This window comes from Physeter macrocephalus, chromosome 11, assembly GCF_002837175.3.
Source record: "Physeter macrocephalus isolate SW-GA chromosome 11, ASM283717v5, whole genome shotgun sequence".
NCBI lineage: Eukaryota > Metazoa > Chordata > Mammalia > Artiodactyla > Physeteridae > Physeter > Physeter macrocephalus.
Genome location: NC_041224.1, coordinates 103,202,569 through 103,223,620, shown reverse-complemented (window position 1 = coordinate 103,223,620; position 21,052 = coordinate 103,202,569). Strand labels below are relative to the sequence as shown.

General features: G+C 40.8%; 1 long non-coding RNA gene across 2 annotated transcripts in view; it reads left to right on the top strand.

Annotated features, from left to right (window-relative positions):
* Positions 1-9: 9 nt before the first annotated feature.
* The window catches only part of LOC112067407 (uncharacterized), a 155,997-nt gene continuing 134,954 nt past the window's right edge, over positions 10-21,052 (top strand). For both annotated transcript variants that reach the window (XR_002893258.3, XR_008618627.1), the window contains exons 1-2: positions 10-217; positions 950-1,018. This is a non-coding gene — a long non-coding RNA (uncharacterized lncRNA). The remainder of the gene's footprint in view (positions 218-949; positions 1,019-21,052) is intronic.

Genomic DNA, 21,052 nt, shown 5'->3' with positions numbered 1-21,052 from the left:
CTCCAACGCAGGGCCGCAGTCGCTTCGCCTAGCCTGCGAGTCTCAGAGGAAAAAGGGGCTCCAGAAGTGCGTCCCCCGGGCCGCTCACCCGACCCTGCAATTGTGGGGGGAAGAGAATAGAGGAGTGAAGAAGGGTGCATTTTCCATCTCACCTCAGTCCTCGGCTAGGAAAACCACGTAGCCCTGACCAGTGGGCTCAAGGCCCTGCTGGAAACTGGTGAGCCCGCGTCCAGAGACCACTCTTCTAAGTCCTCTCTAATGTCAGAGGGCCCATGGTAAACAAAACGCCATGTATCAGGGCCTTTCTGTGCCAGCCCTGTCCTGGGCACTCTGGACGTTGTCAGAATATAGCGCAGGGGTCAGGGACATGGGCTTTGCGGTCAGGCATACCTGGGCTCCACTCACAGCTCTACCAATATCCTGATAGCCCCGGACCTTCTTAGCTTCTTTGAGCTTCATTCCTTCAGTATATTTTAGTTGTCTACAATGTAAAAAGCCCTGTGCTCAGCTTCTGAGTTTCTTCAGATTTCTCTGACAGTTAGATGAAATGGATGTAAAGTGCTCAACATAGTGCCCGGTGCATAATGAACTCCCATATAGCTATCATTTATTAATTACTATTTTCAAATTAAATATAACAACTTTATGAAGTGATAGGATACCATTTTAAAATGAGGAAAATGAGACTGAGACGTTAAGGAACTTAACTTCGCACAGCTGATAAATGATGGAGGTGGGATCTGAACACAGGTAGTCCTGCACTTTTAATTAACTACTGCTTCTCAGATTGTGGATATCTCAACATTTTATGTAGACACAATTAAGGGTTAAATGTTTAGTGCAGTTACAAACTAGGGTGGCACATTATTACTGAATAAGTTGCTTGGGTAGGTACTGAAGATTTTAAGTACAGAAGACATTAGAGAAGAATTTATTGTGGTTTTTGCAGGTTCTGAGTGTATATGTCTCAGCTTGAGATGAGAAATTGAGAGCAAGTAACAAGCGTATTTTTTCAACTGTAAGTATCTTTTTACATTACTTTTCAAGGACCATTGACAACAAAAATTGTTATTTCTGACGTTGGTATATGCGCCTCTATTTAAAAAGGGACAAGTTGGGCCAATGAAAAGTCTCTATTTTCCATGTGATAACATGAGGAAATGGCTAATAGGAAATAAACTTTTGCTTCTCATGAAACAACCTTGGAAGAGTCACATTTGGGAAAGGTTGAAACCCTTTCTTTCAACAGAAACAGAGACGGAGAGAGGAGGGGAAAAGCTTTATGTATCCTGAGTGCTAATCCCAAGGTGGGGATGCAGGTTATTCAGAGTTGCTTCATTCTGCAGCTTCTCTTGGAAGCTCAACTCAGTCAAACCAAGGAAACAATTGCATCCATCACCAGCCACATAAGTCCTTAGGAGAGATATGCAGGTCATGAGAGACTGTTACCTGAGGTTGGGGACCAATGGAGGGTGCATTACCTGCAAAACAGGTAGGCCTTTGCACCAAGAGCCTGAATATGGAGTGAGGAACACAAGTGGATAAACTGTTCTCCAAGGCCACAAACCTTACCTTATAACCTCCCCCATTTACTCTGAGAGCTATCTCAGGAACTTTCTGGTAAAACAAAAGAAATTACTGTGAATAAGAGTCATCTGGAAGATTTCATTGAATAGGTGGGATTTGATTTGAACAGGGACTTAGTAATAGGTACAATATGAATAATAGAAAATGTGGGACAGGATAGAACATTGTAGGGACATATGGTAGTAGTGGCAAGGAAAAATAAAGGAATGGCTTGGCATACATTTGGGTTAGTATCTTACCTCTGCAACTTACTAGTGTGTGTCCTTAAAAGTTATTTAACCTTTTTAAACCTTATTTTCCTCATCTTTAAAATAAGGATATAATCAATCATTCATTTATTCAATGACATATCATGTACCAACCACAAAGGAGTCACTTCTAAGTACATACAAATGAAAGTGAGGCCCTTGATTTCAATGAAGTTTTCAGCTCAACATACAAAGAAGTACAATATGATAAGAGAAGTTATGTACAGGGAAGGAGAGAGAAGCAGGAATATCTAAATCTTCCTGGAGGCTTCAGTTGGAACTGGTTTTTGGGTTGAGGTTTTAATGATCTACGCACCCATCCATCCTACATATATTTTATGAAGCACTTGCTGTGTGCCAAGCCCGGTTCTAGGTAATGGAGATAGTAGTGGACAAATTAAAAAGTCAAAAATCCCTGTCTACCTAGAGATTATGTTTATAGTTGATGTTTTGTATATGCCTACTGAGGGTTACAGACAATAAGTTTAATAAGTAAAATATATAATATGTTAGATATTGAAAGAACTGAGGAGAGAAAATAAGTATAGAAGAGGGCTATGAAAATTTGGGGGAGAGGGCTTGTTGGCATTCTAGTAGATGGCCAGTGGTGACTTTTCTGAGAAGTTCGGTGATTTGCGGTACGCGGGCCTCTCTCTGTTGTGGCCTCTCCCGTTGTGGAGCACAGGCTCCGGACGCGCAGGCTCAGCAGCCATGGCTCACGGGCCTAGCCGCTCCGCGGCATGTGGGATCTTCCCGGACCGGGGCACGAACCCGTGTCCCCTGCATCGGCAGGCGGACTCTCAACCACTGCGCCACCAGGGAAGCCCAGAAGTTCTGTGATTTTTGAGTTGAGGCCTGATAGAAAGAGGGAACCATGCTCATGCTCCATGTTTAGAGAACCCACTGCTCACCAGGCACTTTGCAAGAAGCTGGGAAAGGCCTTAAATGCTTTGCAAAGGTTTTTATCTTCTTCTTTTTTGTTGTTGTTATAAATTTATTTATTTTATTTATTTATTTTTGGCTGCGTTGGGTCTTCGCTGCTGCGCGTGGGCTTTCTCTAGTTGCGGCGAGCGGGGGCTGCTCTTCGTTGCAGTGTGTGGGCTTCTCATTGCGGTGGCTTCTCATTGCGGAGCACAGGCCCTAGGCGCGCGGGCTCAGTAGTTGTGGCTCACGGGCTCTAGAGCACGGGCTCAGTATTTGTGGCGCACGGGCTTAGTTGCTCCGCGGCATGTGGATCTTCCCGGACCAGGGATCAAACCCACGTCCCCTGTATTGGCAGGTGGATTCTCAACCACTGCGCCACCAGGGAAGCCCCTGTTCTTCTTTTTTTTTAATCCAGTAGGCAATGGGAAATTATCGAAGAATCTTGATCATAGGTAGGGCATGCTTAGATTTGTGTCTTAGAAAACTCACTCAGAAGTTACATGGATAATGAAATGGAGGAGGCAAAATTAGAATAGCCATGCTGTCATCTGGGGGCTTCCTCCTCCTTGAATATCTGGTTAACTTGGGTGAAAATCTAATTCTGTGGCATGTGACAGTCTTCATGATACCTGTGAGTTCTCACAACTTGCTCCTAGTGTGTGTCTGTCCTCTGTAGTCCTTAACCTTTAGGGCTAACTCCTTTTTAGCAAACCATTGAATATAGAACTTATTCATCAAGCTCTAGAAAAACACTCACTCATAGTTGTGTGTGTGTGTGTGTGTGTGTGTGTGTGTGTGTGTGTGTCTAAATCTAAATACTTTACTGAAGATTTAGGAGTCACTATGGGATGGGGCTTCAACTGAAAGTATGTGGGACCTTGAGAGCAAGTCAACCAGTACCAAGCGCATTCAACATAATTGCATTTGAAAGGAGTTCACATTTTCAGCGTCTATCATGCCTTTTGGAATATTTTAAAGACAGAAATTTTTTTTTTTTTTTTTGCGGTACGCGGGCCTCTCACTGTTGTGGCCTCTCCCGTTGCGGAGCACAGGCTCCGGACGCGCAGCCTCAGCGGCCATGGCTCACGGGCCCAGCCGCTCCGCGACATGTGGGATCTTCCCGGACTGGGGCACGAACCCGTGTCCCCTGCATCGGCAGGCGGACTCTCAACCACTGCGCCACCAGGGAAGCCCAAAGACAGAAATTTTGAAACTGAGTTTTATTTTTTTAAATTTAAGTAGAGTTGATTTACAATATTATATTAGTTTCAGGTATATAGCGTGGTGATTCAGTATTTTTACAGATTATACTCCATTAAAAGTTATTACAAGATAATGGCTAGAATTCCTTGCGCTATACATATATTCTTGTTGCTTATCTATTTTATACATAGTAGTTTGTATCTCTTAATCCTATACCCCTAGTTTGCCCCTCCCTTCTTCCTCTCCCCTTTTGTAACCACTAGTTTGTTTTCTATATCTGTGAGTCTATTTCTGTTTTGCATATACGTTCATTTGTATTATTTCCTAGATTCCACATGTAAGTGACTTCATACAGTATTTGTCTTTCTCTGTCTGACTTATTTCAGTAAGCATAGTATTCTCTAGGTCCATCCATGTTGCTGCAAATGGTGGAATTTTATTCTTTTTTTATGGCTGATTAGTATTCCATTGTGTGTACATATGTGTGTGTGTATATATATATGTGTGTGTATATATTATATATATATATGCCACATCTTCTTTATTCATTTATCTTTTCATGACACTTGGGTTGCTTCCATGTCTTGGCTATTGTAAATAGTGCTGCTATGATCATTGGGGTATATGTATCTTTTCGAAGTATGGTTTTCTCTGGATATATGCCCAGGAGTGGGATTGCTGGATCATATGGTAGTTCTATTTTTAGTTTTTTAAGGAACCTCCATACTGTTCTCCGTAGTGGCTATACCAATTTACATTCCCCCCAACAGTGTAAGAGGGTCCCCTTTTCTCCACACCTTCTCCAGCATTTACTGTTTGTACACTTTTTGGTGATGGCTGCTTGTTTTTATCCAATGACAGACAGAATCTCAATCTTAATTTCAATCCCTTCCTCTCTCTCTGTTCTCTTGTGGTTACTCTCTTGCCTCCTTTTAATTAACTATTCGAAAACCTTGAATTTGAACCTTGTTTTTCCTGTAGGTAGAATGTATTACCCAGGGTTTTCAGAACCTTAACTGGATAGCATGGTGAATATTTGTTTGAAGACATTTTTGCAACCCAATTGTCCTCCTGTCATAAATTTGATTCTTGTGCCTGTCTCCTTGACTTTGATGTGTATGCCACGACCAAGCTTGTATCTCAGTCACTATCTTGGACTTTTAAGGGTAAGTCTAGTCAATTCTTAAAGCTTTTCTTTTTTTTTGAATTTGCCTTGCAGTTAGTTCAGGTTTTGGTTTTATTTGCCTTTATAGTTCTTCTCAGAAATTTTAAATCATTAAGCGCTACAAAATTTATGCAGTCAAGGACATGATCTGTCTTGGTCACCTTTGCATCCTCAGAGTCCAAAGCAGTACCAGGCATGTAACAGATGCACAGCAGATATTTGTTAATGAATGAATGCATGCCTGAATATTTACACAAAACTTTGGTAGGTTTTCTTAATTTTGTATTTGACTTTAAAAATTATTTCACTTTAAATTTGTGTTCTCTAAGAAAAAGCCAGAAATTGCATTTTTAAAGAAGATATTTGATTATACACAATTCTTCTTCTTTTGCTTTTATATAAAAAAATAAAAATACCAAGTACCTTCTTTATTTCTTTTAAAAACTGAAATTCTGTATCCCCCAAGAATCTGTCTCTAAGCTTTTTTTTTATTTTAAATATAGTAGGGTGTATATGTCAATCCCAATTTCCCAATTTATTCCCCCCCTTACCCCCCTGGTAACCATAAGTTTGTTTTCTACATCTGTAACTCTATTTCTTTTTTGTAAATAAATTCATTTGTACCATTTTTTTAAGATTCCACATATAAATATCATATGTTTGTCTTTCTCTGTCTGACTTACTTCACTCAATATGGCAATCTCTCGGTCCATCCATGTTGCTGCAAAGGGCATTATTTCATTCTTTTTTATGGCTGAGTAATATTCCATTGTATATATATACCACATCTTCTTTATCCGCTCCTCTGTTGATGGACATTTAGGTTGTTTCCATGTCTTGGCTATTGTAAATAGTGCTGCAGTGAACATTGGGGTGCATGTATCTTTTTGAATTATGGTTTTCTCCAGATATATACCCAGGAGTGGAATTGCTGAATCATATGCTAATTCTCTTTTTTTAGTCTTTTGAGGAACCTTCATACTGTTTCCCATAATGGTTGCACCAATTTACATTCCCACCAACAGTGTAGTAGGGTTCCCTTTTCTCTACATCCTCTCCAGCATTTATTATTTGTAGACTTTTTGATGATAGCCATTTTGACAGGTGTGAAGTGATATCTCATTGTTGCTTTGATTTGCATTTTTCTAATAATCAGTGATGTTGAGCATCTTTACATGTCATTATTAGTCATCTGTATGTCTTCTTCAGAAAAATGTCTATTCATATCTTCTGCCCATTTGTTGATTGTTTTTTTGTTTTTTTGATATTGAGTAGTATGAGCTGTTTATATATTTAGGATATTAACCCCTTCTCAGTCATATTATTTGCAAATATTTTTCCCATTGAGTTTTTTAAAAATTTATTTATTTTTGGCTGTGTTGGGTCTTCCTTGCTGTGCGCGGGCTTTCTCTAGTTTCAGGGAGCAGTTGCTACTCTTCATTGTGGTGGGCAGGCTTCTCATTGTGGTGGCTTCTCTTGTTGCGGAGCATGGGCTCTAGGTGCACGGGCTTCAGTAGTTGTGGCACGTGGGCTCAGTAGTTGTGGCACACAGGCTTAGTTGCCCCATGGCATATGGGGTCTTCCCAGACCAGGGCTCGAACCTGCATTGGCAGGCGGATTCTTAACCACTGTGCCACCAGGGAAGCCCCCACATTGAGCTTTAATGCTTGTTAAAGCCTGTTCCTGCCCCCCAGTGATTGGCCTAGCAGAGAGCTTACATCTGCTGTTTTCATCCCACCTCTTATCTTTCCTCTCTCTTCTTCCTCCTCCTTCTGTGGAGCAACCAATAAAACCATCTCTTCACCTGCAACTAATCCACCAAAATCTGTATCCCTCAGGTGTCAGTTTCTACTCCCAATTAACAAAGAATTTTTTTTATTATTGAAGTACAGTTGACTTACAATATTAGTTTCAGGTGTATAGCATAATAATTTGATATTTTTATAGATTATACTCCATACACAGTTATTATAAAATATTGACTATATTCCCTATGCTATATATTATATCCTTGTAACTTACTTATTTTACACCTAGTAGTTTGTACCTCTTATCCCCTTCATCTGTTTTGCCCCTCTTCCTATCACTGCCGCCTCTGGTAATGACTAGTTTGTTCTCTGTATCTGTGAGTCTGTTTCTGTTTTGTTATAATTGTTCATTTGTTTTATTTTTTAGATTCCACATATAAATGAAAACATACAGTATTTGTACACTCTAGGTCCATCCATGTTGTCACAAATGGCAAAATTTCATTCTTTTATGGCTGGGTGATATTCCATTGCATACATATGCCACATCTTCTTTATCCATTCATCTGTTGGTGGACACTTGGGTTGCTTCCATATCTTGGCTATAGTAAATAATGCTGCTATGAACATTGGGTGCATACATCTTTCTGAATTAGTGTTTTTCAAAGAATTTTTCTAACAAAGACAGCTATCCCTTTCTAAGGGGACTTTTGGTGAATAAAATCTCTTTCTCATCATATATTTCTAAGAGGATTTTTGGTGAATAAAATCTTCTCCTCCTCATCATGTATTTCCTTGAGAAAAATATTTGCTGTCTCTGTATATTTTGCTACATGGCTTCTGAGGGAAGCGTGGCAGTGGCTGGGGTTGGGGAGTGGTCATTTGGGATCAGAAGGTAAAACGTAGTACAGCTGTATTTTACTTAAAGTAGTTGGACCACCTCCAACTCCTAGGCTAGTATCAATCTCCTAAAGCGTTGCTGGAAATTTTCTCGAAAGCTCCATTGGTGATCATGCCTATTGGATTTCTGGGTCTAGTTAGGTAGCACCATCCTACCCCACTCTCTATGTGTTGGTTCAAATTCAGTAGCACTGGGGTTCTAGAGTTACCCTAAAAGCAGGCAGGATTCCCAATATAGGACTTTGACCACATTTGTTCACCCTTAAGTCAGGGCTGACCACTGGACCGTCAATGACTATGGAGACCCCTCCAACTATTATAATACCAGGGTCTAGGCTAACCAAGGAGGGAAGGCAGAGCTATGGTATCTACCAAGCTTTTTTGTTTATGGTGTCAGGAGAGCTTGATGCTATGACCTTTCTCCTGTTTCTGGATCTTAATTTCTGGAGGACTGTTCTTCTCACAAACACATTCCACCAAAAAACACCCATCTTCACAAGAGTGGGAACATATGGAGGTATTTCTCTTCTTAGCCTCCACCCCCAAGTGGTGCTGTGGATGGTAAAACTGTTGCCAGCGGCTGCTAGATTCCAGGGGCAAATATGTAAGATATTACTGATCTCTTGTTTAGGACTGGCTTCCCAGCTAGGTAAAAATTCAGTAGTCATGGTTCGTGTTTAAGACCCAGGGGTTTTTCTAGCATGTTCTTTGATCCAAAGTAAGGAAGTCACTTACCCCGTAGTGAGGGGGCTTTGGTGTTAGAAATCTGAACTTGGGTGACTGAGCTCCACCCTCTGCTCGGCTGGATTTGTACCCTTATTTCTAACCCTGAACAGTTCCGTCTCTTCCTCCCCTTGAATAACTTCTTTAAGAGCAAGGAGTGGGAAGGATAACTCACAATTTCACAGGAAGTTCTGAGCTTCTCCTGTGACGTTTTGCTTTAAAATCCTCCTACAGCAACTTTCTTCAACAAGCCTGAGTTTTCCAAACTGCTTTCTAATAGCAACGTGGAATGCTTTGTGGCAAAAGCTGCTTAAGTTTTAACACAAGCACAAAGGTCATTTCTCCTTCCAGCTGTTAACATTGTCAAAAATCTGACTTAGAAATCCAGGCAGTTTACCACATTTTCAAGTATTGTTAAGCAGTCAGCTACCCAGTGTACCCCAAGCGATGCATTGGAAGCTTTGTGATCACATAAATTCCTAATTCTGGATCCTGCAAACTTTAATTATTGTCCACATCCCAACTGTCATTTCTCTAATAGTTCAGGGAATGTAAAAATCCTCCTTTCTGCACTACCTGAAAATGTCTAAATTTCTTGTGGCATGTAGCATTTACTAGGGGTCCTGATAGTCAGTCCCAAGTTCAGATCTCTGAAGAATCCTGTCCCAGTAGAAGAAGCAGGTATAGTAGGAATCTTTCATTAGACCTGTAATGAGTTGCATTGTGTCCCCTAAAAAGACATGTCCAAGTCCTAACCCCAGGAACTGTGAATGGGACTTTATTTGGAAATAGGGTCTCTCCAGATATAATGAATTGTTTTGATATGAAATCATTTAGGGTTTAAGGTAAACCCTAAATCCAGTGATGATTAGCCTTTTAAGAAAAGGACACAGAGAGACACATAGACACACAGTAGAAGGCCATGTGAAGATGGAGACAGTAAAGACCTCCATGTATTTAAGGAACAAGTAGAAGGCTCAGGAATGGTGCTCAAGGAGGAAGTGGTACAAAATGAATGAGCTCAGAGAATGGTAGGGGTCAGATCCTGTGCAGCCTTGTAAACTATGGTAAAGAGTTTGGATTTTATTCTAGATGTCGGGGAAAGCATTTGCAAGGCTTTAAGAAGAAAAACTGGTCTGATTTGAATTTTTAAGTGATATCTATTGCTGCTATGTTGTAGTTAAGTGAAGGGTTGGGGAGGATTTTTATGGTGTCAAATTAGCTAAACCTGAGTTATGTTTCCCAGAATTCCCTTCCCTGCATGGCTCAGGGGTGGTGAGCCTCACAAGGAGCATTTTGTATGCTATTTGGAAGGCAGAAAGGAAGCAGTAGCCTATTGCTTTTACACTTGGAAGGTCAGAGTAGGGCACAAGACCCCACTGCAATGCACCCACATTCCTGTAATCTGCTGGCTCACCTTACTGGCCTGGGACAACATCTGGCTCACAAGTCCTGCCAGATTTTCTCCTTCAGCCTTGCTCAGCCCTGGGCCAGGATCATATTTAGCTCCATGACTAAGGGCATCAACTTCTCCAGCGGGACACATACTCTCATCAAAGTTGGAGGCTCAGAGGTTGTGAGAGAATGACAGTAATTCCGAGTATGTCTTTGTAGGTTCAAGTCTGTTCTCACAGGTTCCAGTTGATCCTCACATCTCCCTCTTTATATTTATCATCCCTTTAAGTGCCAGAGCCTGGGGCTGGCACGTACACTGTTTAATCAGCTTCCACAGTTGTAAGGTCAAAGCCCTATAACAAATTCATATGCATATGTATATGTGTGTGTATATATATATATGTATTTACATATATGTGTATTTTATATATTTATATAAATTTTGTAGTTTTTATACTTATATAAAAGATTATAGTATATTTATATAGATATATTTAGTTATAAAATATATATTATATATTTAAATATACTGTATTTGAAATATGTTTTATTATATTTAAATATTTGTTACATAAAAAATATTTTTATATATTATATATTTGTTTTATATATGCATATGTGTATGTGTGTATGTGCATCCATCCATGTGGTTCTGCTTCTCCGATTGAGCACCACTGAAGCCGGGGCAAAAGTGAAAGCAGGTGCACTTGTTAAGTGGCCAATACCATTTAGTCCAGAACCAGAGATACAGAGATATCATTATGGAGATGGAGAGAGGTGTACTAATTTAAGAATTGTTTTGGATGTTGTATTAGGGTTCTTTAGAAAAACAGAACTGATTGGATGTATATATAGAGAGAGAAAAGGAAGAAATTTATTACAAGGAATTGGCTCATGTAATTATGAAGGCTGAGAAGTTCCAAGATCTACAGTCGGCAAGCTGGAGACCCAGCAGAGCTGATGGTGCAGTTCTAGTTTGAGTCTGAAGGCCTGAAAACCAGGAGAGCTGATAGTGTAAATTCCAGTATGAAAGCTGCCGGACTCAAGACCCGAGAAGAGCCAGTGTTTCAGTTTGAGTCTAAAGGCAAGAAAACACTGATGTATCACCTCAAATAGTCAGACAGAAGGAGTTCCCTCTTACTCTTTTTAGTTCTATTCATTCAGTCCCTCAACTGATTGGATGAGGCCCACCAGCATTAGGGAGGGCAATCTGATTTACTCAGTCTGCTGATTCAAATGTTAATCTCATCCAGAAGCACCCTCACAGACATACCCAGATAATGTTTAACCAAAGTCTGAGTACCCTGTGGCCCAGTCAAATTGACACATAAACTTAACTATCACAGAGGTAGAACTTACAAAATGTATGGATCTATATTGGATGCAGGTCTGGCTTCATGTGCAGTTGTACCAGGCCCCATACTTAGAAGGACTCCACAGTTGGTTTAATGCTTTGCTGTTGCTGTCTTGAAATTCTTGATAATTTTTCAACAAGAGGCCCTACATTTTCATTTTGCACTGGGCCCCACATATTGTGTAGCTGGTCCTGATGGATGTGAGGAGTGAGGGGAATAAAAGGCTTAAGGATTACACTTGGGTTTTTGGATTAAATGACTAGGTGGATGGTAACGTGTTGGAGGTGGAAATAGAGAGCTCAAGAACTTTGATTTGAACATGTTAACGTAGAGCTGCCTCTTAGACATTGTGGTAAGATATTTGTTGATTGCTTCCCCAGCATTCATTTCCCTCTTCCTGATTCCTAGCTAGACCTTGTTTCTCAGCCTTGTGGTTAGGGTTTGATTGGCTCTAGTTCCAGCCATCCACACGCTGTCCTGGCGTGGCAGTCTCTGCCATATAAGGGCAAAGTAATCAACTAAGCTATATAAACTACTGGTGCTCTTTGTAATTCCCTTTAACCATAGACTAAAGAAGAAGGAGAAGACTGATGATTTGAGAAGGAGAGGCAAAGGCTGCAGAAATCAAGCCTAAAGTTTTCTCAGTTTCAGGTCGTGTATAATTGTGGGAAAAACTTCTTGTTTTCCCCAATATCTGTCTTTGCCATCTTCCTCCTTTGTTAGCTGAGCTCCTGTTAAAAAGACTACATTTCCTTACCTTCCATGCAGCTAAGTATAGCCTTGTGATGATATTCTGTTTAACGGGCTGTAGGGGACATTGTGTGTGTAATTCCTCCTCGCTTCTTCCTTCCAACTGTCTAGAATTTATATCTCAGTAGTAGGTAGCAGAAAAGAACCCTGGTCCTTTGACATACTGAAGCCATGCCAGTTCTGGACTTCCTACTTCTTGTCTGTTACAAAAGAGCTAAAACGATCTTATTTAAGATAAGATTACTATCCACCACTATTTTCAATTTCTGTCACATGCATCCAGTGTTAATCCTAAATGATACAGTGTCCATATAATTAACTCCTTTTCTTTCAAGGGCACCTAAATGAATGCTAGCTTGATGCAAACAAGAGTCTAATTAGAACAATTTTTTTTCTTAGTCAAACCTTGTGTATATTTTCTACATACACACCAAAAAAAAAAAAAAGAAGAAAAAAATCCTTTTACCCAATACATATTTTGCTTTGCCTTTTAAGTCATAGAAGAATTATAGATACTTTACTAGGATCTATTTTTAAAAGCACTGCTACTTTCTCTAGGGAAGCAACAATTGATCCACATTTTCCTGGCACTAGCTCACAGTTCATAAACCCTTGTTTAAAATTAACGCAAATCATTAAATAATACAGAAAAAAAATCTTTTAAAATTACACAGTAAAAGTTGCTTCCTGAGAGACTGGAAAAAGTGAGTTTACATGTAACCTCAGATAAGGTGACCAAATATTCAAAATTGGCTAGGACAGCCCCAACTCCCAGATTGCCCGCTGCTCTGGTTTCTGTCTCAGCACACGTCTTGTGGTTCTAGCCAGACGTCATCCAGCTTTAGGACAGGAATTCCTCCCCCTGCTCAGGAGAGCAAATAACTGAAAATGGGGGGAAACAACCTGAAAGTATAAATGGCAAAAAACTAAAGCACGGTTGCAATATTTTGGTTCTTTGTTTGACAAAGTGTGGAAGCATTTGTCAATGAATACTGTTTAGTTTGGTGTCTTTCACACTGTGTATTGCATGACCCATTTCTAGGGTGTGATTGATATTTCTAAAAAGTGATATTGACTACAATAGGCTAGAAAATGCCAGAGTGCATTGCACATACTAAGGATGAGTATTTTTCAGAAATTTCTGTTTGTGTTTTGTCTGTGAGTCTTTGGTACAAGAGGGTGAATAAATGAAATTTAAAACCACTAAATTTTAGTTATTTATGACTGCACTCCCCAATGTTTCTTGAATCATACAGCAATATTAAGCCATTCATCATATATTTAACCTATGTAACAGTAACAGTACTTGTGAGTCCATCACTTCCTTGGGAGGGGTTTTCCCTTCAAGTCCCAGACTCACGTAAGTTTTCCAAGACTGTTCCAGGGACTTTACCAGTGTCCAGGACTATTGGATGAGGTGCTATCTACAGGGAATTGGTCAGTGGATAGTTCACTCTTGAAGTTCACTGGAAGTTCACGTGGTGTTTAAAGACTAAATTGAAGTTAGCCAATTGGACAAGGAGAGAATGGCATTCCAGGTAGAAGGAGCAGTATATATTAAACAGAAGAGAGAAATAGTAGATTGTATGGGTTCACAGTATCTTACATGTAATTTTGAAATCCAAGAAGTTCTAAAAGCTGAAAGCTTTTCCTTAATCCATTAGGTAGGAAAACCTGACTCAATCTGAACTCATTGGTGTGCTGCATTTGTCAGGGACCCATCAGGAAACAGATGGTATTCTCAAATTGGGATCGTTGAAAGAGGATTTAATAAAGAGACTCCTTCAAAGGTGTGGGGGGAGTGCTGGCACAGGGATAGGACTGTGATAGTGGGACAGGAGTGTTGTGATCCCGAGACACACGTCCCTAGGAGACGAGAGGAGAGAGTGGTTCTTGGAGGCCAGAAGGAAGGAGTCATGGGAAGAAGACTGCCTAAAGAGCAACTGCCTCCAGATGACTGTCCTTCAGGAGAGGGAAACACCCCAGGCTCCTGGATAGCCTGCTGGGCTCCCCATTGGCTGTATCCCATTAGAAACCTGGGGGCAGTGGAGTGTGGGGCTGAAGCGCAGATAGGTCAGTTTCCCAGGCACAGAGCAGGTGCAAAAGGGCGGATTATAGATCTGGAGGAAGCAAGGGAAGTGGCTCAGTGGCAAAACCAGACCCCAACCGACTGAGGCCATTTGTGACCTTATTACACTTAATGTGAATATTCTAGGTTTGCTGCAGAAACATTTATGTGTTTGATACGAGTTGATGCCTTAGACCATCTGGGGTGTTATGTAACATATATACATATACATCTATCTATATATCTATGCATGGGATTACCTGTTGAAAATCTAAAAAGTTATGAATTCTGAAAAGCTTGTGGTCTCTGGGGTTTCTGTTAAGAGCATACCTACAAACAGTAAACTGGAGGCATTTCCGTATGGCTAGAAGATTTCATACATGGGGAGTTAGAAGGCAGGAGAGGAGGCTGGAAAAGTGGACTGGAGCCATGACAGAAAGAGGCTTTTATGTCAGGCCAAGAGTGTGGACTTGGTTGTAAATGGTGGGGATCGATAATAAAGACTTTTAAAGGGGATGACAGGGTTATGCATGTGTTTTACAAAGATCACTCTGGCTATAATGCACAAATTGGGTTGTACTCTCCTGGGCAGCAGAGCATATGATGGCCTGGGTTTGGCATTTCTCTCGTATCTCAGAGTAGAGAAGGAGCAGGGGAGGGAGGCAGGGAGGGGTGAAAGGCTGGCTCTGGTAACTCACAACTGCACAGATGACACTTGAACAGAACGTGGAAGAATCAGAGAAACACCTGCTGGGGACCAGAAAAGGACACGATAACAGTTTCAGATGTCATGTTCAGCACCGCTTAGTAAGCTGCTTAACAAGACTTTTGCCAGCATTGCAGATATATTTCATTGCTCGTCAACCAAGAGAGTTACTGTTCCCTTGCTTTTTTTTTTTTTTTTTTTTTTGTGGTACGCGGCCCTCTCACTGTTGTGGCCTCTCCCGTTGCGGAGCGCTGGCTCCGGACGCGCAGGCTCAGCGGCCATGGCTCACGGGCCCAGCTGCTCCGCGGCATGTGGAATCTTCCCGGACCGGGGCACAAACCCGTGTCCCCTGCATCGGCAGGCGGATTCTCAACCACTGCGCCACCAGGGAAGCCCTCCCTTGCTTTTTTGAATCATATATTCTTCTTAAGAGAAATGAATAGGGACCCACAGGCGTTAAGGGGCAGTAATTACCCAGTGTGTCTGTGATAGAATCTGGACTGGTCTTCTAACTCTGGGCCGTGTTGTTTTTATCACACCACACTGCCATCCAGTCTGCAATATGGTGATGGTCCACATAAATGTGTACTTGAGTTTCTAAAAAGAAAATATAGAAGTAAAAGACTAGTGCATTAACTATTGACTTATCAGTCTTTGGAAGGTATAATTTTTTCCTCTTCAAGTTTTAATGAAAATAAAACCTCAAAATCTATAGCATTAAGCAAAATAAAAGTCTAGTAAAGCTAGCACAGTAGTTTATGCATAATTATGGAAAAACTGGTTGCACAAAGTGATTATATGATATATCATGGCTCACTTTGTCAAACTTATTACACAGTTTATTTATAATTGATTATTTCTTAATCTTTCTCAAATTGTTTAATGGTTTCCATAAGCTTGCTTGTGTTTTAATTCATGTGCATTTCGTGAATCTCACCTACCACAAGCAAGTGAAAGTCTATAAAATAAAAATTTATCTCCTTTTCACCCCTTCTCCTCCTCCTTCAACACTTTATCCAGGGGTAACCGCTCGTAAGAGGTGTGTTATATTTTTTCAGGTTTGTATCCAAACCTGCCTATATGTTACAGACATACAAAACCAAATGTTGGGGCTTCCCTGGTGGCGTAGTGGTTGAGAGTCTGCCTGCCGATGCAGGAGACACGGGTTCGTGCCCTGGTCTGGGAAGATCCCACATGCCTTGGAGCGGCTGGGCCCGTGAGCCATGGCCGCTGAGCCTGTGCGTCCGGAGCCTGTGCTCCGCAACGGGAGAGGCCACAACAGTGAGAGGCCCACGTACCGCAAAAAAAAAACCAAAAAACCAAATGTTGTTTCTTGTGTTGTTTTCCCACAAAAATGGCATAATACCATGAGAGTGTTCTGCAACTTGCTTTTTTCGCTTGATATGTTACATATATCTTCATGTAAATATTAATGATTGCTTTGTGTTCTATTGCAAGGATTTTCTTTAATTTAACCATTCTGTAACTGATGGTAAATAGGCTCTTTTAAAGTTTTTATTATGACAAATAATCCTTCAGATTAACATCCTTGTACTACTTCTTAGTTGTAAATACTTGCTCTCTAAGGTCTTTGGCCAAAGTATATATTTTGTAGGAACTGATAACTTCTTTTTTCTTAAAACTTCTCTTGGAAGTCATTCATATTAACCTATAAACACAGAAACAAAAAACCATTTTATTGAATTTTAGGCAAATGATAAAAGTGACTAAGAGGGTTTAGATCCAGTAGACACCATTAATATCTTGCTATTTTCTCCTTTAGCTCACTAATCTCAGTTTCTTAAGCAGGGTCATTATGGAGATTACTCTTAAAAAATTCTTCTTTGGTGTTTACTTCATCATATCTTTTAAGAACATCTAAGGGGCACAAACCTGAGAAAGAATCTCCAGGTTAAAGAGGTGAAAGTTGCTAGAAGTTAAAGCGGTGTTTCCACCCTAGGGAAGTGACATGCTAAAGGGCTGTGGCACCCAGGACATTTTCTAACTCTCTGCTTCCACCTTTGCCTCAAATAATGAGCTCCTCTGAGAGGAGCAGCGTGTGGTGGCTAGGAGCGTGGACTTATGCACTCATCAGCTGTGGGCCTGGAGCAAATGACTTAACTTCTCCGTGCTGCAGTTTCTTCATCCGTTAGAAGAGGGATGGTGATGATGATGATGATGATGATGATGATGATGATGATATTGCCTACTCTGTAGGGTTGTTGTGAAAAATCAGAGATTAATATTTATAAAGCACTTACAGGGCCTGGCATATAAAAAGCACTATATAGGTATTTGTTAGATAAAATACACAATGTTATAGGCACTGTGAAGCCTCCTGAAGAAGCAACTGTTCGTGAAACTTTTCCAAAGTTCAAATATAGCTGAAATTGCTCAAAATATCATGTGAAAAATCTCCCTTCTCCTCCTCATCAGACCTTCACTATAGAGCTTTCTCTATTCAGTACTCACAGAAGTCCTTATATTTCAGTGGTTTGTTCTGGATTTCTAACTTCTAATGAGAAATGATATTTTCTTTAGGTTAAAGAAAAGCAGGTTAAAAAATGGCCAGATACTGGGTGTTATTTCCTCACAGTTGTTAGCACATTCTTTTTGTTCAAAAAATAGTCTAACAAGAAGAGGAGATTTGCAAAAACATATCATAGAAGAAATCGAGTCAGATTTAAGAAACATAAGTACAGAAACAAATTGGATTGTCAGGAAACATAACCTTCTGAACATAAGAAAATGATAGAAAATTCATTGACAGCATATATATATATATATATATATATATATATATATATTTTTTTTTTTTTCCCCCCGGTACGCGGGCCTCTCCACTGTTGTGGCCTCTCTGTTGTGGCCTCTCCCGTTGCGGAGCACAGGCTCCAGACCCGCAGGCTCAGCAGCCATGGCTCACGGGCCCAGCCGCTCCACGGCATGTGGGATCTTCCCGGACCGGGGCACGAACCCATGTCCCGTGCATCAGCAGGCAGACTCTCAACCTCTGCGCCACCAGGGAAGCCCGACAGTATATTTTTGTAACCCACATTTTCACATTCTTTGTTGTTGTTGGTGGTGGTTTTTTTGGCCACACCACGCAGCTTTCAGGATCTTTGTTCCCCAACTAGGGATTGAACCCGGACCCCAGCAGTGAAAGCACCGAGTCCCAACCACTGGACCTCCAGGGATTTCCTATAACCCACATTTTCAGATTTTGTTATTATAACTATTAGAAAAACAGACAATTTTTGTTTAATCAAGAGCTGGCTAGCCAGATCTGAGATTTTGCAAGTCTTTTGTTGCTCTTTTCTTTTCATGCTGCCTCTGCAATATCCTGCGTTTTGATCAATTTCAAAGCATGCGAAGTCAGGTATGAGATTTGTTGCTCTTAATATGGTTAGACTTCCAAGGCAAACTGTAGTTTTTTACTTCCTCTTTAGCAGGAAGGTACAGAATGAAAGGGCCCCTCCTTCTGGGGGCCTCTGTATTCTCTGGAGTAGTTGACTGTAGCCTTGGGCTGAGCACTCTGACCAAGTAGTTTTATATTCTTGTCTGATGTATTATGATTTAGTTTCACAACAGAGTTGAATGTCTTACTTCCTCGTATTATCACTAACAGGATTTGGGGGCTTGACGCCAACTTTTAATACCAACTTCAGCATAGAATCGTGCTTGTAGGACTTTGGAGAGGATTTCTGATACTGAAAGAGGGAGGGAAAATTATGTTGCTGTGGGTAGCCACTCAAGTACCCATGGAGAGTTGGCATTCAAACTTTCAGACTTGATTAAAACACTAGGAAAGAAAAAAAACCTCTAGGAAGGAAGCTGTAGCAGATATAACTATAGCCACCTTGTAATTGGGTATTGTGTGTGTTTGTTTCTTTTATACTTCGCCTTGTTCCAGAAAGTTAAGCAGTTATCATATGATTCCTCTACCAGGACAACAAAGGAAAAGATGGAGCTCTTGTTTCTTTTCTTCTCCTTGGCCTGCATAGGCCTGTGTTTAACTCTGTAATAATTTCTTTTAAAATTAGAGTTGCTCAGGCAACTATACCCTTTACTTTCTAACTTGACCCCGTTTCCTGATGAATGGTCTTTTTATTTCTTAGCTAAGTCCTAAAGGTTTTCACATTCTGCAGTTTTCTCTGCTAAATAGCTCTAGGCATAATTGCTTATAAAATCATAGGCAACCATAAAACCTTAGATTTTTTTAAGGAAACTTAGAGACCATTTAATCCAACCCCCTCATTTTATAGTTAAAGAAATTGAGTCCTCAAGAGGGTAAATATCTTGTTCAATGACATCCAGCTAATTTGTAAACTGGGTAGAATTTTCCCAAGCTAATTGTTTTGGCTTGACTAGAATTACAACTAAAACCATTTTAAAGGCCACATACTTTTCCATCTTGGTCCTTTTGAAATATCATATGGATATAATGTACAGTAATCAAATTTACAAAATCTTGACTCCTAATTCTGAGAAACACTGTGATGTGAGAAATTGTTAAAGAGGTTTGGAATTAACATGCTTTTTAATAGACCATTTCTTACAACTCTGGTCTCAAATGTACAAGTTAATTGAGGGTTGGCTAGGTCAGCCTAAAGAGATTGCTTTGCTTTACCTAATGACCTTTGTTTTGGTGAGGGAGGGAGTTGAGGGAAAATGAACCAACGCAAATAGAGAGAAATAATGTCAACATAGGAATCAGATTAGGTTCAATAATCTATTGTCATTACTATTAATATAATATCACACTTTGTGCCTACCAGATCGTAACTCTAGTTTGGCAAAATGAAGATCAGTAAGAAATTATAAATTACCTTTGTGTCCATAACTTGCATCTAGCAAGAGCCAAAGGTGAAAAGTCTGTAACTTCCCCATTCTCCTTCTGTTGCCCACTCATACCGGTTAGTGAGTCTGTCTATGTAGCCACAAATAACTCACAGAATCTTTGAAGAGCCACTCTTCTTGACCTCTCTATGCCTCTCTTTGCAGGATAGTGTATCCCACAAACAGGCCCATCTCTAATATTTGTGAGCCTGAGGTGAATGCACAAATGGTTATTTTCACAAATCCCCCCTAAGTGGGCCACCTACCCTTCTGTTCATAGTGACCTCAAAGAAACTTGTGTATAAGTGTGCAGACTATACCCTACACATTCAAGTTCTGTCCATAACTCCAAACACAAACTGTACAAACAACTACCTCTTAACTACACTTTGGGCAATATGGTCTGCCCCTAATTGTACAGAGAGGAGCAAAAGCCCAAGCAGGCCCTGGAAGTAGGCTCAGAGCTTCATGAGCAGGGAATTCTGGACATCCTGGTTAGGGAGAGCTTGGTCTAGAAGAGGATAAGAAGGTTACAGGTGGTCAAACACCCTTGGCCTCACAGACCCACCATTGTTTGTGTGTGGGGGGGGAGGAGGGCCAGAATAGGGCCTTCTAAAGCATGGGACCCAGGAAAGAAGTTCTGGTTAATTGGATCAAGAGCAGTACTGCCAACAAAAAACTCTGGGGGGGCTTCCCTGGTGGCGCAGTGGTTGAGAGTCTACCTGCCGATGCAGGGGACACGGGTTCGTGCTCCGGTCTGGGAAGATCCCACATGCCGCGGAGCGGCTGGGCCCGTGACCCATGGCCGCTGAGCCTGCGTGTCCGGAGCCTGTGCTCCGCAATGGGAGAGGCCACAACAGTGAGAGGCCTGTGTACCGCAAAAAAAACCAACAAAAAAACAAAAAAACTCTGGGATGGAGCCCTCCTATAGACATTGTCTTGGGTTGGACCTGTACAGAGAATGGAATCAAAGATGTCTGATGGCCAGAAGGAGTCATTTTTAAAATGGGAGGTTCAAGAGATTGAAAAAAGCATCTAAAAGAACAAGACTGTTCAAAAGTTTGTCATGTCAGAACTGAAAGGAATATTCAAGATCAGCTAATAAAGTTGGAATGAGACTACAAAGACAGACAACTTGCTCAGGGTCAGACTGCAGGTTAGCAATAGAGCTCAGCCAAAAACTTGGAACTTGGGCTGCCAGGTTCTCAGGACTGGGTTTTTTCCACAACTCTGTGCTGAATCCCTTTGATGTAAAACTGTAAGCGAAGATGAAAGAAAGATGGCCACAGGGTAGCTCTTGTACTGTAAGTAAGTCTTTTCAACAGTGTGAAAGAGCAGAATGGCAAATACCAATGGTTTCTACTGAAAATCAAATATCAGTCAGCCTGTGTGTGTGTGTGTGTGTGTGAGAGAGAGAGAGAGAGAGAGAGAGAGAGAGAGAGAG